This window comes from Rattus norvegicus, chromosome 8, assembly GCF_021556685.1.
Source record: "Rattus norvegicus strain SHRSP/BbbUtx chromosome 8, alternate assembly SHRSP_T2T, whole genome shotgun sequence".
Taxonomy (NCBI): domain Eukaryota; kingdom Metazoa; phylum Chordata; class Mammalia; order Rodentia; family Muridae; genus Rattus; species Rattus norvegicus.
The window spans coordinates 39,125,927-39,141,469 of record NC_141541.1 but is presented as its reverse complement, the minus strand read 5'-3'; positions in this window follow the sequence as shown (position 1 = coordinate 39,141,469).

The following is a 15,543-nucleotide window of genomic DNA, read 5'->3' as shown; positions in this document are numbered from 1 at the left end:
CTCTTGACTATTATATTTGCATATCCCAAGGTATATAAAACTCAATCTCTGGCATATGGTAATTGTTTGCTAGATAGCATAAAAAGAAATGAAATCCACTCCTGGTGTCCTTTGGATACCTGTGATTTGGGATTCTCTTTGTGCACTACCCAGTGGCTTTGGACCCAATTGGAGAAAAGTCTACATTTGTCAACTCTAAGCAGATGCATCTGAAGGTTGGAGAGAAAGATTTCTGGCTCTTTTGAACCCAACCTGAATCTCAGGCAAATGTGGGAAGGTGATGCCATCAGTCTCTGTAAATCGCCACCTAACTGGAGCATTCACACAAAAAAGAGTTAGAATCTCTGGTTATTCATATTGCTTAACTATACATCCCCAAACCAACTCAGAAGCTGTCACACTCTATAACAATTATGCAGACATAGGTTCAAAGTAAATGAGGAAAACCAACATTAATTTTCCCCACACTAGAACCAATTTGAATAGAGTTGATGGTTCAGTGTTTTCCTGAAGTCTGTGTCTCTTCCTCATCTTTTCAGCTGCTGACTGACTGAGATTGGAAGTCGCAGTAGCAGAGACAATTCCTCCTGCCTCGCGCATTTTTGGTGCCAGCTCAGTACAGCTCCACTTGATTTTGACTTTTTTTTTTTTGATCACATAAAAAGAGAGGGTAAATATAATACGGTGAATCACAACATGAGGTCCTTGGGCTATGGCATCTGCGTCCCCGTTTTATGCTTTGAATATGGGATGCTTATGGGTAAGGTCCTGTATCCAACTATCGTCCAACTGGGTATTAGAAGTTCAGTTGGACTTCTTTCGGCTGGGTAGAATACACAGACATTTGGTCCATCCTGAAGATGGAAATGCATACACAGAGAAGAATCAGATCCTGTTTTGGGTATTGTTGGAATGATGTAAATCTTTAGCTTGGAAGACACTGAATCAACACAGTCAAGAAAAGCACTGTGAAATGGGATGCAATTGTTTTGCCAGAACTGGGATATAGTCACAACATAACTCCATGCCCCTTCACCTGGTCTTTGATATGTTTGCTTATACGAACATTGGCTAAAGTTGAGTCACAAACTGTAAACCTTGACTACTTGTTATTTGACGAAGAGGTGGCAACGCACCTCTGTGTTTTCATCCACCGCATGTGCTGTGTCCCTGGCAGTTGCTTCATCACTGGGCTGTGTCGCCTGTTTTCCCTAAGTTCTGCTACGCCGGGGAGGTTTTTTTTTTGTTTTTTTTTTTTTTTTTTTGTTGTTGTTGTTGTTTTTTGTTTTTGTTTTTTTTTTTTTTGGTTCTTTTTTTTCGGAGCTGGGGACCGAACCCAGGGCCTTGCACTTCTTAGGTAAGCGCTCTGCCACTGAGCTAAATCCCCAGCCCCATGCCTGGAGTTTTTATTAGATGCTGAGAAACTCAAGTGAATATTTGATCCTGTCTTCAGATGTCTGTAGCAAAAACTGACACTTGCACGGAGCATGATTTGATAGCAATATCTGCAAAGTGTCAGAAAGGGGAGGGGATCGATACACTTAATTTACTTGGAATAATTCATTGCCTAACTGGAGTTTTCAGTGAGGGCAGACAAATTTCACTCTAAACTAACTCACCCACCTGGACTGGGAGGAAGGCAGTGAATCCATCTTTCGAATGAGATGTAAAACTGAGTTTCCTGCTTTCACTAATGGCTCCCCTGCCTTTCTTGAGATCGGATGCTCATTCAGTCAAGCCATTTTTCAGAGGAGGGTTGTATGCTATTGACCGAGGTCTCCTATACTCTCCCACCAGAGCCAACCGCTTTTGCTTTCTGCTTTATGTATGGATTTGATGCTTGCTCAGAGGTTGTTGGTTTTGGAGGTTCATTACATCTCAAGAGGCAAGAAGAATACAGTGAAGCTTTCTGGGCTGGGAATGGGTGGTGTTTTTTCCTTTCTTTTAAGGTGGGACTAGAAGTAAAGATCTTTTCAAAGAAACTGGAAGTTGGGGGGGGAACGAAAAGGTGTAATTGCTCATGTCAGTGAGGGGAATCTTTGGAGTAGTCTACTAAAGTCAAGGAGTCCCTTTCAGATAAATACTTGAGACCATAATGAAGTTTAAATGGCTATGCAGCGATTTCTCAGCTTCCTTTCTCAAAGATCCGATGTTCCCCCATCTGGGTAAAATGATCTGAAGTAGAATCAGGCACATGGTAGCTAAAGTCACCCGAGAGATTTTTTAGCTTTTGAGGCTAAACCACTGGAGGCTCCCACCTTGATAAGCTAAAACCACCTCTGATGAATGCTTAATATTGGCCAGTGGCATTGTGTTGGTGGAGGACAGGAAGGGGACCAGAACTACAGATTCCATTTGAAGTTGCTAAAGAAGCTTGGGGCAGGGAGGGATGTAATTATAGGGTACCTTCAAATAATTATGCCATTACCGTCTAATTAAGAAGTGCCACTTTCTGCTTTAGCTACCTGAGATTCAGAGATAGCTTTGCCACAGACTCTAGTGAGCTTTGGATGCTCCCTGAAGTGGGAGGAAAGTTCACGGCAAGAAAAGACTGGATTCTCAAAAGTTCAGTAAGCTCCTTGGGGAGCAGCCTGGAATGTTTGGGAGAAAAATGACCATTCTGCATTACCAAACTTCTTACCTTCGTATATTTTATTAGAATCAATTATCTACAATCAAAGATGAAAGAATCATTCCTGTTCATCAGCTGACTAATAAATAAATTAAGATCTCTCTCTGCTTGTCTGTCTGTCTGTGTTTCTGTCTGTCTGTCTGTCTGTCTGTCTGTCTGTCTCTCTGTGTGTGTGTGTGTGTGTGTGTGTAGATTTTTAATCATCTGCTCAAAATAGAGAAACCACACTCAATAGACATCTGAGGTAGGCTTCCTATTTGAACACATTGCAGGAGATACAGAAGGCTTGGAGTTGGTAGACAACTTGTTTATATCTTGTAACTGGGGCACAATGATGTGTAATTCTAACACTTGTGAGGTGGAGGCAGAAGGATGAGATGTCCAAGGTCATTTTCTGCTACACAGCAACTTTGAGGTCATCCTTGGCTGTGTAAGATCCTATCACCTAAATAAATAAATAAGAGAGAAAGAAGAAAAAAAAGCCAAGATGTACAGGCTGCTGTCCTGAAGTACCTTCCAATCCAGTATAAAGCTATAAAAACCGAGGCATTATTTGATTTGGCTTCTATTTATGCCTTCATTCAAATGTTCTTGCTATAAATATTTATGGAGCCACCTGAGTACCAACTTTGCATGAGGCACTATGTGTGGCCACTGGCAGTACAGAAATTTAAATGGTGCACAAGTGTCCTTAGAGATCGCTTGCAGTCTGAGAGAGGTAAGGGGGGGGGGAGGCCAATATAAACTTCAGGAAGCCGGGGAGAGAGGCAGGTACTCTGGAAAGCCAGTGCTTAGCTGTTTCCCAACTGGCCTCAGCCGGTCTTTGAGTCAGGAAGGGGCAGGACTGAAGCCTGAGCCTGTCCCACCTGAGTCAGAGGCCCTGGTACCTTTCGCCTTCTTATTCCCCCAAGCCCAGTGATGGAGGAGAGTGGGAGAGGCATCATGTAACAGAGGAGATTAATTCCTAATTTTGATTTTCTTTGAAGCGTTTTTTACTTGCCTGAGTCAAACTTGCTGTAGAAGATGATTCATTACCCTCTATTTTAAATCATGATCAGGAAGCACAATGACACCCTGAAATGACAGGGAATGTATTTCAAGAGAAGAAATTTTTAATTTTTTAAACTTTCTCTTTTGAATAATCAGGTTTTTTTTTCTTTACCCCCTGTAGAATATACTGGAAAGAAAAGTTCTAAAAAAATTGTTGAGTAATCTACTACCGGTGATAGAATTCACATAATATTTATACAAGCAAAAGGTAGTAAAAAATGTTTTCTCTTCGTAAGTATCAAATATTATGGGGCCATATTGATTATAATGTGAATATCTCTTTTTAAAAACAACTTGCCCTCTCCCTACATCCAACTGCAGAGGAAGCCATTGCTAACAATTTGTTATGAACATTTCTAGCCTTTTGCTATGCACTTTTGTACACATATAAGAATAAGTACCTATGCACATGCTCATAAAGGGAGTCACATATAATATGTATTATTTTGCAATTACATATTCCTTGAATTTAACAATACATCTCATAGATTTTTTCCAATGATATTCTGCTTTAATATGCCTGGAGGAAACAGAAATTGAAGCATTCATTTCCTTTTGTGCTCTGCTTTCCCAGGGAAGGCTACCTTCTTTCATCCATATCTGATCCAGGCTCCCAACGAAGCAGTAATTGCTGGCCAGGTCAGGGAGAGGGGGCGGGGAGGGACAGGGTGAATTCGCAGGAGACAATATGAGCTACAGTGGATCTCTAGGTTTTAAAGTCTAGTCCAAATACAGGGAATGGAAACTGGGCTGAAATTATATTTTGAAACTTTTAGAGAAACAATAATTGACTGGCCCTGGGGAATCAGATAGTCCTGACCTCAAACTGTTGACTGGCCAGCTTGTATTGGTTCATTGTTCTCTATGTGCAAAACATGTCCAAGTGCTGCAGTGATGTTCTTCCTAGCACTGCCCCTCCACTGAGGAAATAAAAAGAAGAAAGAGAGGAAGGGAGGTAGGGCCTAGGGAATCTAGAAGGGGAAGGAGATGTGGAAATAAAGGTAGAGGTGGGTAAGGAGGAGGAAGTGTAGGGAGGGAAGAAAAGGCCTCCACCATCTGCAGGCATGTAGTGAGTTTTAGGTAACTCTCTCATGGAGTGATTGGAGACCTCATTTTCTCAACCATCCAGAAGAAGGGAGAGAGGGCAACAAAACTTCTCTGGAGCTTTTCCTAAGCTCATCTGCTTTCCACACTCACACTTGTCCTCTGTTGAGAGGGCTGAGTCTTGGGAAGCATTCTAATTTATTTGGTTTTAGACTCAATTAACCAGAGGATTTGATCCACAGGGCCTTGAAATATTGTCCCTTTCTTATCTCACCAAACATAAGCAATCAAATTTCCAGAAACATTGATTTTATATCAGTAAGGGGAATTGATTCTTGAATGTGCAAGATACAAAAATATCTTGATGCAGAGCCTGGGGAGATAGGTCAGTGGTAGAGGCACTTGCTGCCAAGTCAGATGACATGGATTTGATTCCTAGGACCCTCCTGGTAGAAGGAGCACTCCCCAAAGTTGTCCTCAGACTTCCACATACATGCTGAGGTACATGTGTGTGTGTGTGTGTGTGTGTGTGTGTGTGTGTGTCTGTGTGTGTGTACGCGCATACACATACAGAGAGATGGAGGGGTGGTAGGGAGAGAGAGATATTCTTATGCACATAAATGTGGTTTAAATTTTATCTTAGTATAGTTGGAGAAAGAAATAGAATATCTAGGTCTTTGGTGAAGATTCACTAAGTCCTAGAGAACTCAGGGGAAATGCCACCAGGGTTTCTAGGGAAACTATCGGAGAGAATACACTTGGAGAACAGCTGAAAATGCTGAGAGCCTTTGCATGGGGAAGAAACAATGTTGATTCTTTGTAGTGACCATGGCAGAGAAGTCAGGACAACTCCTGGCGTAAGGTAAGGTGTATTTGGCATGTGGGGCCTGGAGGGAAGATGGTTCAGTTGTTAAGAAAACTTACTGCTCTTGCAGATGATGTGGTTGAGTTCCCAGCACCCACTGGACAGCTCACAACTGCCTGTAATACTCTTCCAGGGGAAATGATACTACTTTCTGACCTCTGTGGGCTCATGCATGCATGTGCTATATAAACATACATTCACACACATGTACACATGAAATGCAAATAAATAACTATTGAAAGTAAGGTGCACCCGGATGGTACTTAAATGACCTTTCGTAAGATGACTCTTTAGAGCAGTGGTTCTCCACCTGTGGGTCACAACCTCCTTGGGGGATGACCTACTCTGTTACAAGGGTCATCTAAGTCCATGGGAAAACACAGATATTTACATTATGTTTCATAACAGTATAAGAATTACAGTTATGAAGTAGCACAAAAATAATTTTAGGGTTGGGAGCCATTACAACTTGAGGAACTGTAGTTAAGGGATGGTTAAGATCTACTGGTTTAGAAGGTCTGTGTAGAGTTAAATGGATCAGTGGTGAGTGTAATGAACATTATCAGAGGTGCAGAATCAATGGTAAGTTCTTATCATTCTCCTTGCCCTGAAGTAGAAAAGGGAGGGACCAGGGTTATTGAGCCATTAAAGAATAGGTCCGTTGATGAGTGACCACCAGCAGGAACCATTGTCCCAGAGGAAGGGAACATGGAGGAGACAGTTGCCTTTCTTCCCAGGACTTCTGTCTCTCCTGGCATCTCTTAATCTCCTAAATTCAAGTAGAAGATGCCAAGAAAAGAAACCTGAAGCTGAATTCCATGGAGCCAGCACCTCAAGGCACAGGGACAAATGAAGGTAATGGTGGTGAGGAGGTGGTGGTTGGAGGGCAGGATAAGAATCATTTCTAATGGAGATTTAGACTGGAGACTAAGACTGGTCAAGGCAGAGAAATATGGTTCAGGAATAAATAAAAAGGGACAAGGACAGTGCTGTCTGTTTCACCCGGTGTCACAGGAGCCTGAAGGTGCAGTGTAAGCTACCTGTCACTGAATCTCCAGAGCCCAGATCCTTTGTAGATAGCAGGGACTGACAGAGAATTCCAGACACAGGACCCCTGTGTCTAAGGATAAAGCTAGACTACTCCAGGGAGCTGGAGCGTGTCAGCATTTTTTACAGACGCACAGGAGGATGTGCATTTTGATACATTATCGGCCAGATAAGCAAAGTAGGAAGGAATGATTGCAATTACAAGCACTTAAGCATTTACTTCGGCATGCAGAGTTTTGAACTTTGTCCTGGATATAACAAAAGACACAATGTGATCCTTGCTTTATTTCCCGGCGCTCATTGTTCAGAATGAGTCAGGTATGGCGGGCGGTTATAATTCAAATCGGGATGGGATTAGTGATCTGGTGGAAGCCAGCGCAACATGGGCCGGGAAAATGGCAAAGCTGCAAGCTAATTCTGACTGTGAACATTAAAGAAAACAGACCAAAAATTCAGAAACAGAGGGCGGCAATGATGTGGGTGACAGCTCAAAGGCAGAGACGTGCATGTAGGTAGAGTGTGGGAGTGACTGGGTCCTATAAGAATAAGACTCAAAAGCTCACTTGAGGTTGGACCACGGGGTACTGAATACAGTTCAGAGGCCTATGGGACTGAGTCAGCCGGTTCAATAGTTTTTCCCTTCGACCTTCTTGCAGTTGTCTGGAGAACTGTGCTCTGAAGGCCTATGTGTCATTGGGAAAAGTCTGTTGGTTGTTGGGGCAGTGTCCTTGAAGACGATTATGAGAACTATTGGTCTTTTCCTCTTTTTTTTCTGTCTCATGAAGCACATGGTTTTGCTCCACTGTATTCTCCTGCCATTTTGGGCTACATTATTCCAAGCCCTAAACAATGAGGCCAGCTGATTACAAACTGTAGCCATCAGAAGTGTGAGTTAAACAGCCTTTGTATCTTTGAAAGTAGATTGTGTCAAGTATTATACAGTAACAGAAGGCTGAGTGACACACTAACAAAGCCCCCACTTTCTTTTCAGAGTGGTGCGGTTTTTTTTTTTTTTTTTTTTTTATAAAAACCATGGGTTTCCTCAGGTTGTGTTTACAGCTACACAAGCTTCATGTGACTTCACTGCTACAAGGCAGGTTTCTGGAAAAGCAATTGTAGAGGCAATAGAGGGACTCAGTTGTACCGCCCTGTGCCTCTGGCTCCCGTCTCCATCTGAAGCCTGAAGAGCAGGCATCTTGTGTCCTTGAGAAAGCAGGAAAGGACGGAGAAAGAAGCAGGGTCTTTGACATCTTTCTGGAGCAGTGGCTTCTGTCTTGCAGTATCTTCTTTCTGACATTTTTCTTCCTGAGAAAACAAAACCCATAGTTATCTTTTTTGTGGAAGTAAGTTGTGTAGACCAGTCTGAAAAATGAACGCTGGAGTTTTTGGTGCAGATGTAGTAACTGGAGCCTGGGGACCTGAAATGAGTGAACTTTACCTCTAATGTGGATCCACCTCAGACTGAATACTTTAAGGGTTGTTATTGGAAGATCTGCCTACTCCAAATCTAGCTCTCACCTTTGCTGACCAGGTAGATTCAGGGTCTCACTTAGCATCCTCACGTTGAAGACATGGTTTTTGTAGGAGGTCTCAGAAGGACCATCCAACTCCATGAGCTTGATTTGACCAGTGGTGGCAGGGGCTGATTCCAAAGTGACAGGATAGAGCAAGCTGGCCAGTCAGCCAGCCACACAGTTATTCTGCACAGAGAGGCAGAAAACAGCGGGGTGAACCAGAGGAGTGTGGATATAGGAAACAGAGCTGCTTGTGAAATCAATGGGTCTCTCAGCTCAATTGGATGGAAGCCGTGCTGTACAGAGAAGTTGTAGCTGACCGACTCAAAGGTGAGTAAAACACAAAGGATGTCAAAAGACTGATTATTCTTCGATATTACAGAAAGTCAGAAACAGATTTTTTGTCTTCTAAGATGCAGAGTCTGTGTGCTCTTACCTCACACTCTTGGGAAGTCAGAGATGCAGAAGGCAACAATAATAAAAATAACTTTGGTTCATGTCGCAGGTCTCCCCTCAAGAACCCAAGGCATGTTTATGCAGTTGTTACAAGTTTAGCATCGCCGCCATGCCCTTGTACAAAGGAGAAGTGAGAGGAGTGTGTGTGTATGTGTGTCTGTCTCTGTGTTTCCATCTCTCTCTGTGCATCTGTCTGCCTCTCTCTGTGTGTCCATCTCTGTGTCTCTGTGTCTCTCTCTGTATCTGTCACTCTGTCTCTGTGATTCTATGTCTCTCTTTCTGTCTCTGTGACTGTTTCTGTCTCTCCATGTCTCTCTCTGTGTGTGTGTCTGTCTCTGTGTCTCTGTCTTTCTCTGTGTGTGTCTGTGACTCTGTTTCTGTCTCTGTGTCTGTGTTTCTCTGTGTCTCTGTGTCTGTCTCTCTGCCTCTTCTTGTCTCTCTCTGTCTCTGTCTCTGTCTCTTCAAAAAGACTATTGTCTGAAGGATAGGGATGCCAAGGCCAGGCAGGAAAAATTAGACCTAGAACTAGACTCCAGTGACTAGAGACTAAGCCAGCCTAACCCTTGACCTGGGGGTCCTCTGGAACTTTGAGATGTGAGAAAAGCTAAGATTTGAATGTTCCCTTGATGCATATTAATGATTGCGAATGCATAGTCTAATAAATTCTCTCTGCCTCTTCCTTCCTTTTGATACACCGAGTTTCTCTCTGGAGTCAGACCTTTAGGCTCTAGTCTTACCAAAAGCTTTACATACATACATTAAGAACAAGAGGGAGGCTTCCCTGCCTCAGTTCCCCCACACTGGTGGGGTGCCATGGAGGCGCTATTTTCCTGGCTTGCTCTCTGGGTTGCTTACCTGCTGATTTTGAGCATTCTGAAAGGTCAGCTCTCCGGTTTGAATTGCTTTTTTAACCTACATTTAACTGCACTTCAATCTCACACACAATCCTTCCCCCAGACTTCTCTTACAAACAATGGGGCAGAAGTGGTATATTTTAATCCCAAAATGGCATCAGAAAGCGCTCTGCAATGCCGCCAAGCCAGCACTTTCAGAAGCATCTGACGATATTAATTTCAGTCTATTTCCTGAGGTTTGCAGGAAACTCAAATGTAGAAAGCGCTGTGGCAAAAAATTAAAGCTTCGTGGGGGGAAAGGAAGATTGACAGGAAGCGGGGCTTCAATAGGACAGCTTGCAGCGAGTAGAGCTGTCCTCTTTTCTGCATATCAACATATGTGCTGGGAAAAATAGCTGCCTCTCCTCCTTGCTTCTCTGGGATCAGGAATGGCCTTGTCTGTATGCTGTAGGTATGTAACCACTGGGAAAACATACACGGCGTGATGTTTTGGGGCCAGACCTCTATAAAACGCATTTTCTCTCTATTTTTCATCAACGAAAAAGGCTCTGAACAGATGATGCGATTGGTTAGTTTTATAATCTGTGCTTATTTGGGGGCTTTGATGTCTCTGCCTCCCAAATATTTTAAATTTAATCCTTTAGGGAAAGAATTTTTCTCTAAAACATCCACATTCAAAGGTGACTCAGTACAAATCCTACCCTGAAGCATCCTGTCTCTGGTTGTGGAAGGATATTTCTTTGTCTGCTTCTCGTTTGCTGTTGATGATGGAGCAGGTGTCCTTGGCTGCTTGAAGCCAGCCTTTCTCTGCAGAGCTCTGTCTCAGGGTCTCTTCCTGTTTCCCACCAGTAGGTGGACGCAGTTCTGCTCAGCACAGGCAGGATCTCTAGCAGAGTCTTTGAAATGGCCAGAAAAAATTCACAAGGATGTCATTGGTGAGTCACCTGTGAGGGTGGGAGCTGGAGAGGGACAAGCACCACATCCTCTAAAGATACACCAGTCCAGCTGCTTACCTCCTCGGTGACATGGTTTTAAAAGTAAGACCTGGTAACTCTTGTCTTCTCCAGCTGTCTCTGCTTGTTGCTACAAGATTGCTGAGGGCTACATGCCAGAACTGGAAATGCATGTGGATCTGCAGCTTAGTGCAGAAAAGAGGACACCTTGGAGTTCAAGCAAAGATTAGAATCCTTGGAAAGCAGGTTAGGAAACATGGGTCCCACAGGAGTGGACTCTCTGTAGGAGCCACCATCATACAGGTGAATATAAAAAGCAATCAGAAAGACTCTTTTGAGAAAGGAGACAAGGTAGAAGGTACCCAGGCTTTGCTGAGCTCTGCTCTGGTCTTTCTGTGTTGCTGGCCAAGTGACACTTTCTTTTCTTTTCTTTCAAATTTGTAGGTGCAAGACATGCCCAAATGTCACCATGGATAGTGTGAGGCCTGCTATGATCTGTTGTTCTTGGGACTAGGTGAGAAGATTGGGGGGAGGGGCGGTGAGAAAACAGTTTTAGCTTAAGCACTGCTGCAAGTTTTAACAGAGACAAGGAACCAAAGTCAGCAAATACCTAAGCCTGCAGGTGGCCCTTCTAAGGATCCAGTATTCCCTCTACTAAATATTACACTATCAATACAAGGCCTGGCTGGTTTCTATTATAATCTCTGTGGCATGGCGGAGAAACAGACTGTGAGAGGTTAAGGGATTTCCCGGAGGAAGTCAGGCTGTGATGCAACCCATGCTCAGAGATAGTGGTCAGTTGACAACTATCCTGTAAACTGTGCTTCTTCCTGCTGTTTTTAAAGTGGACATCAGGATGTGTAGGGAAGGATTACCCCCCATTGGGTCTGTTAAATGAATAATAGGATTAGAACAAGACTCTGCAAAAGTCACTTGGACACTAGGGCCTTCATGCCTCTGTGGTGTGTGCCCGGATGATGTCAATGCAGTACATCTGAATTCTAATAGTGTTTTGTAAGCTTCAGTGACCTGTAAGATGGGGTTCTCAGGGCTCTAGGCATAAGTGTCTGTAGAGAGAAGAGGAGTGGGAGTTGATCCAGTGGCTTTTTGGTGAAATGGAGTCTCTGGAGAGGGAAGTCTCTCGAGAGATCGCCAATGTCCAAGACTAACCAGTTGTCTTGACGAGGATGTGCATGGTTGCTCTTGTTCTTTCTCTGTGAACTCCTGGCTTGGAGGCTGTTGGCACAGATGTTAAAGGCCGCTGGGAGAGGGACAATAGGAAGCTGTTTTAGTAGCTGGAAAGTAAGCGTGGGTTTGGCCCATTGATCTGACCACAATAGACAGTTTTTTATAATTTGACTCCTATATTGTCAGACACACAAAAGCATTCGCTCCATTATGAGCACAGTAAGTACAATTTGGGAGTGTGAGTGGCAGGGGTGAGACAAGAAGTAAGGACAGTGGGAGAAAATTGAGGCTCAGAGTACAGAGAAGTAGCTCTCAAGATTCTGAACACCCTGTGACTGTAGTTAATGACAATACATCGTGTGCCAAGAGAATTGACTTTAAAGTGTTTCATCAGAGAAAACCAGTAAGCACGTGATGTAACGCATATGTTAATTGGCTTAAGTCAGCCTTACTACAAATGAATGTATTTCAAAGCATCTTGCTATATATCATAAGTATATGCAATTTTATTTGTCAACTAAGAATAAAAATTAAACTCCCATTATCCTTTTTACATAATCAGCTCTCAGGAAGCTGCCATTTTCATAAAATGTCATTAAACATAAAAGGAAAAAAGTCTCAAAATGGAAATTGAACTGTTTTGCCAAGTGTAAGCAGAATATATAATGATGTCATATTTTTATAATATTTATTTTGGTCATCATATAAATAAATGTACAGTGTAGAAAAGTTGAAATCCCTCTTACAAAGAAAACTCGCTAGGAAGATCATTGAAAATAACATAACAACAATACAACATGACTGCTTAGAATGTTAATATGTCTCAATATTTTTCTGCGTGATGTTTTCAATAAGACTAGCTAAGAAATGATTTTAGTGTTTACTATTGCCCCTGCTAGTAAATATTTTGTATAGAGAGGAAAAGATTCTGTGCATCTTATCAAAAAGCTAGTATTTTTGAAACCCAAATTTCCAGAGGAGATTTAGACCTCTCTCCTCTACGTTGAGCAATAATAACTTTGAGTGATGGCTTCCATGAATATGTAGCCTTCTCAAGGAGCCGGAGGGTCCTTCCTCATTTGAACATTGCTTCAGAAGCTCCAGTAGTTGGCCTTTCTCCATCTTCCTTGGTTATTCTTACAAGATGGGAGGGCAAAATGGAGGACCTAGGAGGGGACCAGTGTGGCCCAAACAGTGATTGAATGCCCTGAGTCTCGTGATCTCCCACTATGAGTCGCTGCTGTTTAGACCCAGGGAAAATCACTTTAAAAGCTGAAACCTTTTGGAGTAACAAGTGGCTGCTTTTTCTTCTTCTCATTTCAGGCCTGCTGAGTTTTACTTCACAGGGGTTGCAGAGGGATCTCGCCATCCCAAGGCTGGAAGCCCTCTATACTTAAGGCATGTTTCACAGAGTTTCTGAAAGTGAAAGAACTAGGAAAGGCAAAAACTCGATGCTTTCCAAATGGCTGACCTTTAAGGCGCAGGTCAGGGCTGTGCTTTCTTTAGAGTGTCATTCAGTTTGCTTTCCTGCTGCTCTGAGAAAACACTCTGACCAAAAAGGACATGGGCAAGAAAGGGTTTACTTCACTTCCATTTTCAGGTCACAACCCATTATTAAGGGAAGTCAAGGCAGAACTCAAGCAGGAGTTAAATAGAAATTGTGGAAGAACACTACTTATACCTTTCTACTCTCTGGCTTGTTCACTGACCTATGCTCTGCCAGCTTTCTTACACATCAGAGGTCCACTATCTAGGAATGGCAGCAACGCATAGTCATCAATGAAGATAATGGCTTACCAGCAAACTCACAGACCAACCTGGTGTAGACAGTTCTTGAGTTGAGGTTCTCCCCTTCCTAAGTGACTGTAGGGCTGTCAAGCAGATGCTAAGAAGGACAGGGTCATTTCTTGCAGCTTTGGACCTTCCTCCTCAATACTATTCTTTAATAACTCTATTCTCTAACTTCCAAAACATTAGCTACTTCATTACTTTGGCTTGCAATCCCCATGTCAGCGCCAAATGTCTTTTCTTTTTCCTTTATTGTCCTGTCTATCCCACTGTATGAGAGGGAGGCACCAGGTACCATCTTGCATAAATTCTGTGAATAAAGACTCTGAAGTGAAAGGGAAGAGATTGTCTGCTGGAACAACCGCTTCATGGTTGAGGCTAACCCACCTTGCAGAGGCAGGAACTTCTGGCCACATATAGCTCCCTACATGTAATGAATTACAATGAAACCAAATCCACGACGCTCAGTAATACTTGCCACTCGCTAAGTGCTCAGGGGCCACATATGGCTAGTAAGGACAGTCCTGGGTAGGTAGAGCCCATTGTATAGTCCATTTTATAGTTGGTTTCTATCATCACAAGAGTTCTGGTGGGCAGAACTCATCTAGTTTCTTCGCACCATCAGATTTAAGCTGATACTGTCAATGAGGATTGCAGATAATCAGGGTTTGTGTCTTATGAGTGACAGTCATAGGGATGATTTAGCCTTGGTTTGATAGCGATAATATTTTTTGAATGGAGTGAGTCAGAAATAACAAAGCTGATGGCACCAATGGAACACTAAGGGGCTTATGTCTGTTTGGAAATAAATGACAAGTATCAGTCTACCTCAGTGACTGTGGACTAGATCATGTCCTCCCAAATGGCTGTGTTGGGGTCGTATTGCCTAATGTGACTGTATTTGAGATAAGTTATAGAATGTGATAAAGGTTATATGGGTCACAAGAATGGGGTTTGGAGACAAAAGGACTCCAGAGAGCTCTCCCTCCTCTTCTTTCCTTCTCTCCTTGAAGACAGTAAGAGAGTATGTTACCACAGAAGGAGAAAGCATCTGACTGGCTGTTAGCCAGGAAGAGAGCCCTCTTCCAGGATCTACTCATGCTGATACCCTTATAACTTCCAGTGGCTATGCTGATTTCTGTTGTTTAATACCATCTAGGTTGGGGTATTTTGTTATAGCCATCTGAGCAGGCTAATAGAATGGACTTGTATCTAGGTAACTGCTACCAATACAGCTAGTGTTTGCCTAACATTATATATGATGGTTTTATGTAACATGGATTGTTTTCAGAAAAAAAAACCCTTAAGGCTGTTATGAATTCTTTGGTTTTTATGGATGAGAAAAGAGAAGTCTGCAAACACTCAGCCAATCAGAGGTCACTTTGACAATAGAACTCAGAGCTCCAGCGCATAAGTTCTGGTCCTGTCTCTATCTTGCTGTAGAGGCCTGTGATTGCTCCATTCAGACTGAGCCTGGGACACAAGGCCTTGTCCCTGGATACTCTCACACTGGAGTCTGTCCAATAGAAACCGAGAGTTCAGAGCAGTGAAATCCACATCTCACAATCAACCAAAGATTTGTTTCCAGACGTTAGGAACATTTTTCTACAAATGCATTTTAAGAACAAAACGAGAAAAGAGCAATTGGAGGGGGACAGGAAATCTAGAAGGGATTCAAACAGCCAAGAAATTATTTTTAAATGTGAAAATTTGTTGGTAAAAAAGAAAATGCATGTTAAAAACAAAGGAAGGTCATTTGCATTACTTTCCAATTAAAAGCAACATTTAAACGTCTTGGGATATCCAGCGCTAAGCCTTGTAAGAAACCCTGTCAAGTTGGGGGTGAGTTCACACACTGGTACAGAGAACTATTCATTCGTTCTGCTAAAGTTCATCATCTATATGCTAGATCCCAGGAACTAACCTTCTGATGGACAGTCTAAGAAAATACTGCCCGTGTGTCCAATCAAGGATGATCAGAGATGTTCACTGCAGTCCTATTGCTGATCACTAAAATTTATATTAGAGCTAAAAGTCTATCAGTAAATTAGTGGAGCAAATGTAGTTCTCTCATATAAAGAATTACTCATCCGCAATGAAATCAAATGAATTCTCCTTAAATGCATCAATATAAATTCATCTCAAGATCATG